This window comes from Copadichromis virginalis, linkage group LG16 (genome assembly GCF_057382275.1).
Source record: "Copadichromis virginalis isolate Kocher_CV1m ecotype Utaka linkage group LG16, C_Virginalis_male_GT1.1, whole genome shotgun sequence".
NCBI lineage: Eukaryota > Metazoa > Chordata > Actinopteri > Cichliformes > Cichlidae > Copadichromis > Copadichromis virginalis.
The window spans coordinates 9,902,916-9,917,125 of NC_140633.1; the positions used below are offsets into that span (position 1 = coordinate 9,902,916).

At 40.5% G+C, this 14,210-nt stretch overlaps 1 pseudogene across 1 annotated transcript in view; it reads left to right on the forward strand.

Moving 5' to 3' along the window:
- The window catches only part of LOC146690247 (mitogen-activated protein kinase kinase kinase kinase 4-like), a 106,839-nt pseudogene that overhangs the window by 20,784 nt on the left and 71,845 nt on the right, over positions 1-14,210 (forward strand). The gene's annotated exons all lie outside the window — the stretch shown is intronic.

Consider the following 14,210-nt stretch of genomic DNA (forward strand, 5'->3'; position numbering starts at 1 on the left):
GCCTTATGTTTGACACCGTTGACTTAAATGGAGAAAAGCTATTGTCAGATAAATCTAGCTACTCAGGAATTTAATGTTTTTTGTTACCATTTATTATGCAGTTTTTGTTAAATATGTTGCATTTAACTAGTCTTTCAGTATGTGAAAAGCAAAACTCCAGAGCTTTAAAGCAGCATGGTTTAACAATAGCAGCAGCAGTTTGTAGACATCTGAAAAAACTGTAGCTTTCTTTGAATCATTTAGCTTCTTAATGTATAAGTTAATGATCCTTTTTTATTACATTATTACTGTTGCCATTTAGTTCCCACAGTCTTACACAGTCTGGGATTCATTACAAGCTTGTTGGTTTAGAGTACACTGATTTTAGCTAGTTATACCTAGTAATTATCAAATGAGTGTTTGTTTCAGTGATGTACGTTTTTAATACATTTCTCACTGGTTGCATTGTTTTCTGACATGCTCTTCTGTTATAGAATACTTCCTCAAATCAAAGTGGGTCAATAGGAACTTTCAGGCACATCACCTGTGTAGGCGCAGGTGTGGTTGCAATTTAAAAGTACTTTCATTGTTCAGTGACCTGTAAGAAAGAGTTGGCTTCAGCTACTTAGAAACACATGATCCATAACTAAGACTTTTCGTTCTCATCAAACCTCACTGACACACCACAGGCTTCCAGAACAAGCCTGGACATGTCAGTGGATAGCACAGACTGCTACACCTGCGTGCAGTGTCCCTGCTGCATACTTACCCTTAATTACACCACACATCTATAGTCAGTATAGTTTCTTCTTTTCCTAACACACCCAAAAGCATATATTGTATACTTTACAAAAAGTAAAATAATAATATGCTTTGTGTGGTTTTTATCTGAATGTTTTGTGTTTATGCCCATTATTGTTTTTGAATTTCTGGCATTCCCATCAAGGTTTTATTTTGACCATTTTAAATGATAAGAGCTGATATTTTACCTGTATTTATGTGTGTATGTTTTGGTTTATTCTGTTCGGTGCCCTTTGGAGAAAATTTCACCCCCTGATCTGTGTTGGTGGATTGCCTATTTTCTCCAAAATATCAGATCTGAGAGTTTCTTTAGTTTCTCTGAGATGATATCTGAAATTTTTCACACAGGTGTTTTAGCACTTTTTTCTAACTGGCATGACTGCAGCATTACTGGCATTGCTGACCTGCACATAAAAATAATTACATAAAAAAGCGCTAAGACTTTGAAGAGTGTGTGATAATTTAGAAAAACAAAGACTTGCAATTATTCACCCCAGTTTCTACCCACTGTCAACAATCCACTGAAACAGATTTGATTAATGTGAAATTAATTTTTGTTAAATGTCATCAGCTTTGACATTTTGAACACTGCTCTCTGTCATGTACTTTCCTCTCTTTGGAGTGGTATTGGTGGAAGGTGCTGATGGGTGTTACAGGCTTCGCTCTGTGTACTCTGCCCCACATAACTTGGCCTACTTCTGACCGGCTGCTGCTGCACAGCAGTTCAAGGGTCCTTCATGCTTAACAGGCGTCATAAAAAGCCATGTAAACACTCAGAGGAACACTCACTGATTACCTGTGTGTGTGTTTTGTTATGAAAGGTAGCACCTTTTATAGCACACAGCAAACAGTCTATAGGTTTTTGATACTTATCTACTTCATTTTGTTAGGTGACAAAAAGGCCAGATTGATATAATAGTTAATTTTTTTTCTTATCTAAGTCAAATGTATTAGACTGAGGTGGCTCGTGTTTTTTGGCTCTCTAAATAAGCTTGACTTGAATGTAAAGGAATGATTGTGCATGCGTGTGTGTCTCTGTGCATTTGAAACGTGTGTGTGTGTATGAAAAAATTTACAAGCAACGAAAACATCTGCGTACATCTGGCACTTTTTCAACAATAGAAAGGACAAAATAAATAGAAGATCTGCCTAGCTATAAAACGCTGTTGTCACGTGGACACACACACAGGCACACACATGCACACACACTCGCAGTAAATCTCTCAGTTAAGCCAAAGGGCTTATTGTTTATCTTTTATCATCTTGGCATTGCTCTGCAGTGAAATCACTCTGTAATCACCCTCACTCCTCTCTTTCTCCCACTGTCTCTTGTCTTGTCTAACTGCCACCATCCCCTTCTCCTCCTCTTCCTCTGCCACCATGTGATTAAAACAAACGCTTGATGTCCACCCCTCCGCCCTGATCCTATGGCAACTTGTGGGCCTGGTTTGCTGGTTATTTTTGGCTACTCGTGATGAGTTCTGCAGGCCTCAGAGAAGAATTACTTTATGTGGAGGTGCTAACAGCAAAGTGATGCTGAGCCGCTGTAGAACTTTACATTTTAGTGGTATGACCTATATTACGTTTTATTTGTTTTTATGGCAGTATAGGTTTGGTTGTTGTGGCTCACCTTCTGATCTGATCAAAGGTGTGACCTTTAGTCTGATCCAGGAGTAATTAGTATGTTTGTTTTTTGGTTTAATGAGCCTGGAGCGTGGAGGTAAATGCCTCCACGCTTGTCTACGTATGTTCTATCTATCCATCCTTTTGCTGAAGTTGAACCACTCCCAGACCTACTGGGAGGTAAACTCTCCAATGCGTCCTGAGCCACCTTCTGGATCTCATCCCAGCTGGGTGTGCCTGGTAGACCTCCATCATCTTAACTTGCTCTTCTCATTGCAGCAGAGTAGCAGCTCTAGTCTGAGGTCCTGCTGGACAGCTAAATTCTACACGTTGTCAAGGAAGAATAAGAAGAGATTGTGTGACGTAAAATGATTAACTACCCTTATCAGGAGACTAATGTTTTCAAAGATTTCCATTTCTGAAAGCCTGTCATGTAGAGTCTGACCAATATGTGACTTGTAATACCAATATTGATGCCAATATTTGGTGATTTAAAAATCTGACATATCGTGCAATATTTTTCTTAATTTTAGGCCTACGAAAACAAACAAATTTCCCAAACGTGTAGTTATTTGTGCAATGTCAACACTTATAAGATGGTAGAATGGTGTTCTCCTGTCTCTTCTTTACTGTTTTAACATAAATTTGTCAGCTGGTATAAATACCAATACTAATGGTATGGTAAATAGCTACTGATGATATCAGTCCGCTGAGCAATGGGTCGAGTGCTACTCTCAAATTTTCACATATGATTCAGTATTTATCCAACACCCAGCATGAAAATACTCAATTCACCCTTTTAACATCAACTGGGACTTAGTAGGCTGGACAAAGGTTTGGAGTCCTTTGACTTGAAGTTGTATTCAGTTTGGCAGTTTGATTTGTTCAAAAACCAAAATTCAGGAAAAGACAATGAAGTTTGAGTGGAGATGTGACAAGATGCCAGGAGGCATAACGGATCGTTAATGGCTTCTTTCAAACCGACAACCCAGAAATAAACCCTACACGAATCCTGCAGTAATTATGAAACATGAAAAACTGGGATTGTTGCTGCTAGTTACTTCCTGTTGTTTCAGGTGTGTGGGAGCTCGCGTTGTTATTTTCTCTTGGAAAAAATGTCTTCAAAAATGCAATACTTTTCTTTTAATTAGCATTTCCTTGGTGTAAATGTTGTTACCAAATTCCTTTTGAAAAAGGCAAAAATACTGTGGCACACTTAATGTCTTTGAAGTGTTCATTTTGTATTTGGCCTTCAAGTTTGCAGGGTTTCAGAACAAGCATTTTTAGATTTGCTTTCCCCTGTTTACACCCATGATGACTCAGCCTGTCCTGGGATCACAGTCTAGATGAAAGGCCCTTCGGCAGGGAGCGCGTCTGTTGTTGGACACGACGGTTGTCTTGCTGCCAGCCAGGACGTCCTACTGTCAAATCGTTCTTTCAAGGCAGGAGAATACGAAGCAACGGGGTGACATCTTTCCTGATGTTAAAACTGAGCCAGAGGCAGATGTAGAACAGATGATGCAAACCTGTGTCAAGCCCACCTGAGTACAAAGACGAAAACCTGATGAGAATTTATTGTCACTCTGTCAGTTTAAGATTCAGGTTCTTGCAGTCTGTCCCATCCTCCTCTCCTCAGGTGTAATCCCAGCTCTCCCCTTACTTGCTAAATAAATCATACTAGGCTTTCCTGTGTTGGACTGGGCGAGGGTTCATGTTGTCAGATGAGAGGAGCCAGGCTATGGGGATTATCAACCAGAGCAGAACGAAGGGGCTTAACAGTTTTTGCTCTGCTATGGTTGTGTTCACACTGCAGGCCCTAAATCTTATTTGATTCTTCTTTACAAGAGTGGCACAGGAGTCTTTTTCGACGGGGTGAGGTTGCCTTTTTGAGCTGTGAGCTTCAATGTTGTTAACTATGTGGTATTTTTGTAGTTTGGAGTATTAAATTGTATCTGAATTCTGGTGCAGACATTTCAAGGCATGACTAATATGGAAACCTACCACCTATCGTCTGTTGACTTCACCTCAGAGGCAGCGGCCAGCGTTTTAGCTTGCCCAGAACTTCCTGTTTAGGTACCAGTTATTGTTCACAGAAGCATATTTTACAAAGCTTGGTCTTTGCCACTCAATCACACAATAGCCAGTTTTTTCTTTTTAAAGAGGTTGCATTTTGGCAAATGTCTTTCCTTTTTAATACTTTGCATGGGCTGCTTAAACATGTTCAGTAGTTCAGACTGTAAACAGACTGAAAGAGGGAGGGAAAATTCTACTGGCAGCCATGTGAAACTCACGATTTGTCTCTTTCTAACAGCACATGCTTGGATTGTTACTGGTGAACAGCCCAGTAATGGATTTTAATCAATTTATAAATGGATGATTCTTTTTGATGGACTTTGTATGTGGTGAAAAATATTCTCAAGGGACAATCCAGACAATAAAATGTAACTAAATCAAAATTAAAATGTTGATGTTTCATTAGTTTAAAATTTAAGTGAATTAATCAGCATAATTATTTAATAGATCAGTGATTAATGAGAATATTTAATTAGTTCTGGGCAGCGTTGTTGAATCCCTCTTTGCTTTATGCATCATTTAACCTTGACGCAGACGTTTTCTTTCCCTTTCATGTCGCCGTGCTTTGGGTTGTCCTAGTTTTGACTGTGTGCTTTAGAAGACAGAATGCTCACTGCTCTGTTGGCAAGCCTCTACCCCTCACTGTTGCTGTCTGTCTGCAGTCACCTGTATTATGAAGTGCAAAGGCCACAGAAGCCACATCTCTAACTAATTTGTCTGGGGGAAATAGACTTCTGTGACTTCCTGTGGTTGCTGATTGCTTACAGGTCTTTTCAAACTTGCCGGCACCTCATGTTGTCATCAGATATGAGTTATATCTGCAGGAAGAAGATCTCTGTGCTCATATTTGTTTCTGCCTTCATCCCTCTTTATCTTGCTGCACTGCACTGCCCTTTTATTCCCTCCCTCCCTCCCTCTCTCCCTCGCTGTAGGTTAAATCTCTTTCTATTTATAGTGAGCAGCAGCAGCAGTGGAGCTGGATTGTGGGTCAGTATGTTGAGAGGGAGTAGGAGGAGCTGTTTGTGCTGCGTGGTGCATTACAACTTGCTTTATGTCTTGAAAAGAAGAAAAAAGGGGCCCTGTCATGTTATGAATAAGAGGAGAAAAGTCTGTGGAATTTGCCTTTTGACTTTGGACCAATACTTTCCTTAATTGTTTCTGCTCATGCTTTTGCTGTATAATGCACTGTTGTCCATGCACAATTGCGAACTGTATTTGTCAAATAGCTGGTTGCCAGTGTGTTGATGTTGACAGAAGGAAGGGGTTGGGTCGAGCTCAATCCAGGTCAGCAGGCAACTCACTGTTATTAAAGGTGCCACCCACTGACATTGGTCTGCAGAACACAAAGTCAGCACAGTACAGCTTTAAAAACAAATTAGCAAATTATTAAATATCTGGCATGCGTATGGACGTACTACACCTCTACGTAACACCATAAGTTTTATTAGTTATATTTCGAAGGAGGGTATTATTTTGCTGTGTCCCACGGCTTAAAATGTTGTCATTTCCAAGTTTCTACAGGCTGTTTTGGACATGTGGGTTTATGATGCTAGCCAAGCCAAATCAGCCTCCCTCCCCTCAGCAGCACAGCTCATCAAGAAGTGAACCAGCTTTTGTTTGGTTACTGTTGACTTTAGGATTTGACTGAATTACTCCTAATTTCTCATAAGCACACAGCTTTGTGCATAACAGCTCTATATTGCTGTGAAGGAACATTTTTACCCACTAAACTGAACCCTTGACAGTTTCAGCTGTGTTGCCTTTTATTGCTCTCAATAGTCAGTCATGTGGTAATAATTCCTTCTTTTCAATGCATAGAGATTTCAAACAACAGAGCCCTGGAAAAGCAGTAATAATGTTTGTGACATAACTGAGAATGGAGCCAGAAAAGTGGCCGTTGTGGATAAGGTTGACACGCTGTATAGGGGAGGGTGTAAAGCTATCTGACTTACAGAAAGTGATGCAGAATGGAGCTTTTAGATCTGCAGGAAAATTAAAAGGATCTGGCATCGGTATTATGTTCTTAATTTAAATCCATCGTTGTTGACAAGTTGGTATGTGGGGGCACTTTGAAGAGAGAAATTACACACCATTATTACTTTGACCTTTGGCGTCTGTATGTTGACCTTCACTAATGTTTGCCACACAGACCACACTGGAGACAGCCTTCTTTGTGTTTCTAAGGAGCTCGGAAAGAAAAGCAACTTCTTTACGTTTCTTGAAGACGTTTGACCTCTCGTCCGAAAAGCTTCTGGGATGGAAGAAGACCACTCGCTTTTCTTTCCAAGCTCCTTAGATTTGTATGACCTGGATGACTGATTACCTACATAAACCTTCTTTGTGTTGATTTGTTCCTTCTTTAATCTTTCAAAGCTAGATTTTTAGACTGCTTCCAGCCAAACAAAATTTTTGTTTTTTATTTTTGATTAATCCGAAGCTTTGATTGGTTCTGCTAACCAAAAATTGTGAAAAGGTAAAATTTGAACCAATTTTTTTTGGGCTGTGTGGTATCTAGATTGTAGACTTATTGAAGTTGTACAAATATCACTGTGGTATCATTAGACACCATTTAGGATGAAGAGCTTGGTCATTTGGAAGGGGCTCAGAATAGAGCTGTGGCTTATTTGTACTGAAGGGAGCCAATTATTAGGCATCTGAACTAGGATGTCTTCTGAATGCCTCCTAGGAGAGGTGTTTCAGGCATGTCCAGTCCAAAGAAGACCCCATGGCAGACTCAAGTTATGTCTCATTGCTGGCTTGAGAAAGCTTTGCTGTCTTCCTGAAAGACCAGGAAGTGGGAGGCTGCCTCAGCTACCCATTTACTCTCTTGGACCTGGACAGTGTAGTGTTTTTTGTTTCTTTCTTTGTTTGTTTTTTTTGATAAAATATTGAGTAAGATCTAAACGAAATTAATCTAACGTTGTAGCTAATCTTGTTTTTTTTTTTAAATCTGTGAATCTCCTGAGTGTCAGCTGCAGACCAGGGATTTATGGTAGTGATTGAGATTTTGATGTCATCAGTGGACATTTCAAGTTGAACTTCTCACTTTGAGGTAAAATACTTCCATAAGCCCTTGGAGGATTTTATGGCTCTGTCACGTGCATAAGTGCAGCAGAACTGAAAAACATGGACCGCAGAAGAGACGGATCTCCGATGACAAATATCCAGTGTCGGCCTACCCTCAGTCTAAAATTTCTCCTGTCTCCTGCGGCCGCCACCTCATTTTTATTTTTTTTCAGCTGTGTGTTTTCACAGGCGGTTAAAACATCTCTGTCTTAATTAAGTGCGCCTCACCCTTCCTTGCACTGGAAAAAAAGAGCCGCTCTCTTTTATTACAGCCCACTGTGAATGAAACCGCCTTCAGACCTCACTCCTCGCTATTGTAAAGCCCTGTATTTAGTAGCGAGGGGAGAGCCAGAGCCCCCCTAGCTTGCCCCCTCCAAGAAAAACCCCTTCATTACTCTTGCAGGCCCTTTGAAGGGGTGATAAAAAATGCCAGGGTAGAAAGTTCCAGTGGTTTGGATATCGCCCTGCCCTTGTGTCTGAAAATGGAGGGTGTAGTTGGCATCAGTGGCTGCAACCTTGAAGTCATTGCAGGAAACACCAAATCTACAGGTTGCACAAAATGCTACTCATGGCACAATTATACAACAAACCACAAATAGCTTCCTGTCTGGAGGCAGGCGATGTCGAAGCTGAGCATGACTAGGAACTGGGCTGAAGGGATGTTTCAGAAGGGAACACGGTCCAGACTTGTGCTTTAAATGACAGAGCAGGAAAAGAAGAAGAAGATTCATGGAGAGGCACGATCGCTCTCTTTGGTCCTGTTTTAAAAAAACTTGGCACACTTTACACTTTCTTCTTTGAAGATACCCTCCCGTCTTTGTTTCTTCCTTCCTTTCCTTCCGCTTGTACGTTCAGAGGATTTTGTTTATATGCCAGCTCTTCCAGCACACTAAACACTGCAGTACCCTATGCACCATCTATCAAAGGGCAGAATCTCCAGGAGAGCCAAGGTTTGGTTTGGACCCGGGCCTAGCTGCTTTGCCCAGTCAGATGCATCTATATATTACACACTGCAGGGACACAGCCCTCCCTTCCTGTCGTTTCCTGTGTCTTGTTGTGTATCATTAGTATCAGGGGTTTTTCCTGGCTCAGAATTGGGCCTTTAGGGATGACGCTGCAATAAGTATGATTATGCTAGCTATAGTAAAGGTGGTGATTTTGTTACCATTTTTGAAAGAAATCTGCATTTCTTGTTATTTCTGTTTGGTAGCAACTTCCTAGGGGGTCTTGAAAATTCCTCTTTGCGGGAAAAAATGAGGTCACCGTTCTAAAATGTTTAGGAAAGACATTCTAATGGTGTGAATCATAGGTGCTTAAAAGTCCACAGCCTGACTTTTGAAGCAGCGTAGACCTGAGCAGTGTTTGTCTGGTGAGACTGACATGGTTTTAGGGCAACATACACACAACAGAGAGTGTTAAGCGCATCCAAGAACATGTTTATTTGGACAACAAGTAAGCTATTGTCACAATAAGGTGGGTGTTTCGTATTGTGAATGAGCAGCGGGGTGGAACTATGTGGCCACTTGCAATTACACTCAGTCCTGCTAACAACCCGCACTGTATACATGATGTAATGTGGCTAGCTTGGAACATAAACTTGACACAGTTGATACACAAAGCATTGGTGAGTAGTATAATCAACATTATTGGCCCAGAAAGGATCATCAGACTCAGGGACTGATATAGACTGGTGTGCTACCAGTAAAGAAAACTATGTTTAGATGCAAATGTCCGTCAGATGCACCTTTTTTTTTTTTTTTTTTTTTTTAATTAGAAAATTTGACACTTGTGATTGTGATCCCACGATCATAGCCATGCTTCTGATTTTCTTGGTGTGTGGATGTTTTTTTTCCCTTCTTCTTCTTCTAGCCATTGATGTTTCTGCATAGGTGAGACATGTTGCTGACCTTTGACCTATCTTTATCTGTTTCCATGGTGACGCCATGTGCTACAGCTGATGGAAAGGCTGCTGCATCATGGGAAGGAGCACATTAGTTCCCTGCCCCACACACACACACACACACACACACACACACACACACACACACACACACACACACACACACACACACACACACACACACACAGAGGTACTAAAGCAAATGCCCTACAGCTTTTTCCATACTGGTAAAAGCTAAAACATACACAGCAGTAACACTGCTGTTGAATTCTCATCAATACAAAACACCCACATTACCTCTTCCCAGTAATGTTACATTTCAGTGCACCTCCTCGCTAGACTAAGCTTTGACTATAGTCTTCATGCCAATGTTATATTTTACCTAGAAAAATTATTATGTGGATTTTTGATTTATTTATTTTTTGTCAGAGTCAGTGTTAGGGCTGTTCGATATAACGATATATATCAGATGACGATATAAAAACGTCTATCATTTCATTTTACGTTATCGTTTGTTTCGTGGTGTCGCAAAATAAACTTTACAGCAATATTTTTTCATCATTTTGATGGTCACTGTAGTGGCTATATTAATTTCTTAAAGTTCTCTCTTTCTCTTATATTTAATATAACCACACTACGGACGGACAAGCGACTGTTTTTATGCGTTGTCGTTAGCAACAACGACGGTAAAACCACCGCGTGTCCGCTTGTTTATTTTCCACATAAACCTTTCACAATAAAGCTCAAGACCCTGTTGAGACTGAATCACGTGAAAAAGTATGCAGAGTATTTACGGATGAGAAGCAAAAAACACCCGTCAGGTGCTAAATAATAAACCTTAAACGTTAGAACCGGCTTTTCCCCGCAGCACGCCGTGTAATAAACACGCACTAAGGAAACGGCGGCCGTTACAAGTTATGTCTAAAAATGTATCGTTTCATGCATCGGTTAAAACAGCGGTCCCCAACCTTTTTTTGCGGCACGGGCCGGTTTATGCCTGACATTATTTTCACGGACCGGCCTTTAAGGTGTCGCCAGATAAATACAACAAAATAAAACTAGTACCGGTACCGAAAACAAGAAGATTTATTCATAACACACGTGAAAAGACCCAGGAAAACCGAGTTAACGATAAAAACGATAACAAAATAACGCTGAAAACCGATAAAAACCCTGAAAACCATACATTTCACACCTGAGCCTCAACTCTCACGGACCAGTACCGGGGACCGCTGGGTTAAAACACTCGACTCAGGGTACACGACGCCCAGCTGGAAACACTTCAGCAACCCGAGATTCACAGAATTGACAGAAAATGTTAAATTTTTGTGAATTAATATCGTTATCGGGACGATAGAGGTTTTATATCGGGATATAAGATTTTGGTCATATCGCACAGCCCTAGTCAGTGGACTTTCTCATGGCATGCTCCCACATTGCTCTGCATGCACAAGAAAATGTGGAAATATTCACACACAAAAGCAGTCCAATCTCACACATTTACTTTGTGTTTCACTGATGACTATTTGAATTGTAATCATTGTTAAAAATAACTCATGTAAATACTGCAGTGTTATCTAATTAGTCTATAATACACGTACATGTTTGCAGGTCTTTGTTCCTCAGTTGCTAGACTGAATCTAAATAGAGCGCCGTAGCAGTGCCCAAATTGCATCAGTGGCGGTGGAAAGTAGGCCACCGGCCTCTTTCGCACAGCACAAACAGGGACACACAGCTGATCACCACTGCACACGCGTGCCATCAAAACGAGCCTTGTCTGACATGGCTGATCGGATGCACATGCTGCACTTCCAATTGCGCTCTGTTTCCCCCTCAGATGGAGCTGTGCAGCTGAGTGAGCAGGCCGGCTCTGTGTGATGTATGTCAGCCCTTTTGATATTCAATAGAGACGTTTTGCAATTGGCTGATTTGTTGCAGAGATGTCTGCAACAAATCACACTCATTAAAAAAAACAAAAAAAACATACAGATTTCAGTTGATTATTTATTCCATTATTTTTATCTTGACGATGCAATTTTCTCTTGTTTTTATTTTCAAACAGCATTAGTGGTACCTGAAGTATGTATAACCACAATAACATTAAAGCAAAAAAAAATTACGAAATGCAAAATATCTATATATTTTTAGTACGTCACAATCTAATGCTACGCATCTTGGTTAATGTACTTCATAAGTAAACACAGCAATCTTATTAGTGCCAAATATAAATATAACAGAATAACTTTACTCACTGAGAAATGACTGAAGAATCTGCTGATACACAAAGGAAGCGTCAGATAATTGCAAATATAAATACTTTTAAAAGGTGGTTAACATGTCCAGTTCTGGGCTTCGGAGTAGTTGAGCCAACAGCTAACTGCTCTTATTGTATTGTAATTATTTTTGCAATCAGGTTTTAAAGTTCTCTTCTCTGTACCTAGAAGAAGTATGCAAAGGAACTTTAGAGTTATATTTCCTAAAAGAAAGCTTTTGGGTGTCATGATGGTAGCTTAGCTCTTAGCACTCCCCCGCCCACTTATTTCAGAGGGTAACCAGACTTAAACCACCTTCAGCTATGAGCTAATTGAGTTTGCATTTTAGACTTCCCTGCTCTGCTCTCGTTAGGCTCAGCATTGTCTTTTTTGCAGCTTCTGGCCCGTGCGGATTATTCGGCCGTGCTTCAACAAGATTTAGAGTCAGTTATTATCCTCTTGTTCCATAGCACATTTTCATTCACATCATTTGCATTTTGAAGTGTTTTAGGCTGAAATTAGGCTGGGAACCCACTGTGGGACATGAGAGCATTTAAACCCCCAAACTACGTAAAAGGAATTAATAGTTTAAGCTGCCGAAGCCCACACAGACTCCCTGCATTAGAATGAGCTGTTTGGGTATCTAATGGTTTCTGGAAATCAATCTATGGAGATTATTGTTACTTAATATTACGGAGTCCTAATGAATAAGATTGTCATCCGTATTTTTTCCCCCCTCATTCACTGCAACACATGAACATGTGAAAAATCCCACTTTAATTTTGCTGACTAAAGCTGTGTGAAAATATTTAAAAAGGTTTGAGTCAGTAGCTCTCTGTGTCCCTTAGATGAACTCCTGTTCTAGTTTGTAAGCAAAACGTAAACAGCCACAGTCTCTCGTCTCATGTCGGCTTGGTGGGTGGAGGTTTTGTTAAGCCTGGGAGAAGATAAGAAAGATTGTGGGAGTTATGGGTCACCAAGGGAGCTGCAGAGGGCAGTGAGACAAGGATAAAAACAGATGCTGTAGTTTACATTACCTAGGTCACCTCCTAAATGGTCACTCTGTATATGACCCCCATCAGTCCTCTGTTTTTTAATCACTGCTGTTGTTGTTGGCCAAGGAGTGTTTGTGAAAGTACTGTAAAGGAGATTTTAAATATGGATAGATGGGTGTTTACCTTTTACAAACTTTACAACACACAGCAGTTACAAGAAAGCTTTAATTCAAAAGGCAGAATATAATTTGAGACTAGAGTATTTAGGGCAGCCAACCTGCTTCCTTTAAATTAGTCAAGAAGTTGAGAGTCAAATTGACCCAGTGGAAACAAAACTCCTCCTGAGTAGCTAAGAAAACAGCTCATAACTGACTTTGAATAATAAAACCAATCTTGAACTGGGATTTCCCTAAAATATCATTTGTGACGTTAGGAACAACTGATCCAGTCAACATGCAACATGTGAACAGGCCTCTCTTTAGAGCTGCAGCAATGATGATAATAGCTGGTTATGCAGTTTTTGAGAAAAAGCTTTGTTTTAACATCTATGGCTTTCCTTAGCGACCATAGTGGTGATTTTAAGCAAATACTATGATGCTAAAAATAAATGGTAAATGGACTGGTTCTTATATAGTGCTTTTCTACTCTTCTGAGCACTCAAAGCGCTTTACACAACTTGTGCATTCACCCATTCACACAAACACATTGTTCTAAGTAACATTCACACTTCGATGGATGCATCGGAGAGCAATTTGGGGTTAATATCTTGCCGAAGGATATTTGGCATGCAGACTAGGGGAATCCAGGAATCGAACCATCAACCTTCCGACCAGTAGATGACCTGCTCTACCACCTGAGCTACAGCCACCCTCATCTCTCTAATCTTATCGCTCTAAACAATAACAAAGTATTCTGAAAAAAAAAAAAGATCATGATTCTGTCCTCGTGATAGGCCAGGGGCCACGTTAGGTGACAACAAAGTCACGTGGAAAAGTCTTCTGGAGACTTTCTGTTAGGGCTGCTCAATTAATCGAATTTTAATCACGATTACAATCTGGGCTTTCAACGATCATTAAAAATGACTGAGCCGATTATTAGCCCCTCCCTCATTTATCCGCGACACCTTAAAGGCCGGTCCGTGAAAATATTGTCGGGCATAAACCGGTCCGTGGCGCAAAAAAGGTTGGAGACCGCTGTTTAAGAGGACCCGAGGGAAGCTCGGAAAGCTAAGCAGAAGTTATTTGGAGAGTGACTGCCGTTGGTTGAAAAGAGAGTTTAAAAAAAAAAAAAAAACTTCAGTGGTGTTGCACACTATTTTATATTATTTTTTAAAGTCATTGTTAACCCTTTAAAGCCGGTCAGAGCAGCACGCTCCGTTTTGCGTAACTATTGTTAAATCCCTGTAGAACCTGAACCGTGTAAGCTAGCGCAATAATTTGTTTTGCATATGAAACCGGAGGAGTTGTACTTACATCTGATGCCATCAGCTTGTCCTCGGTCACGGTTTCGTTCCACATATAG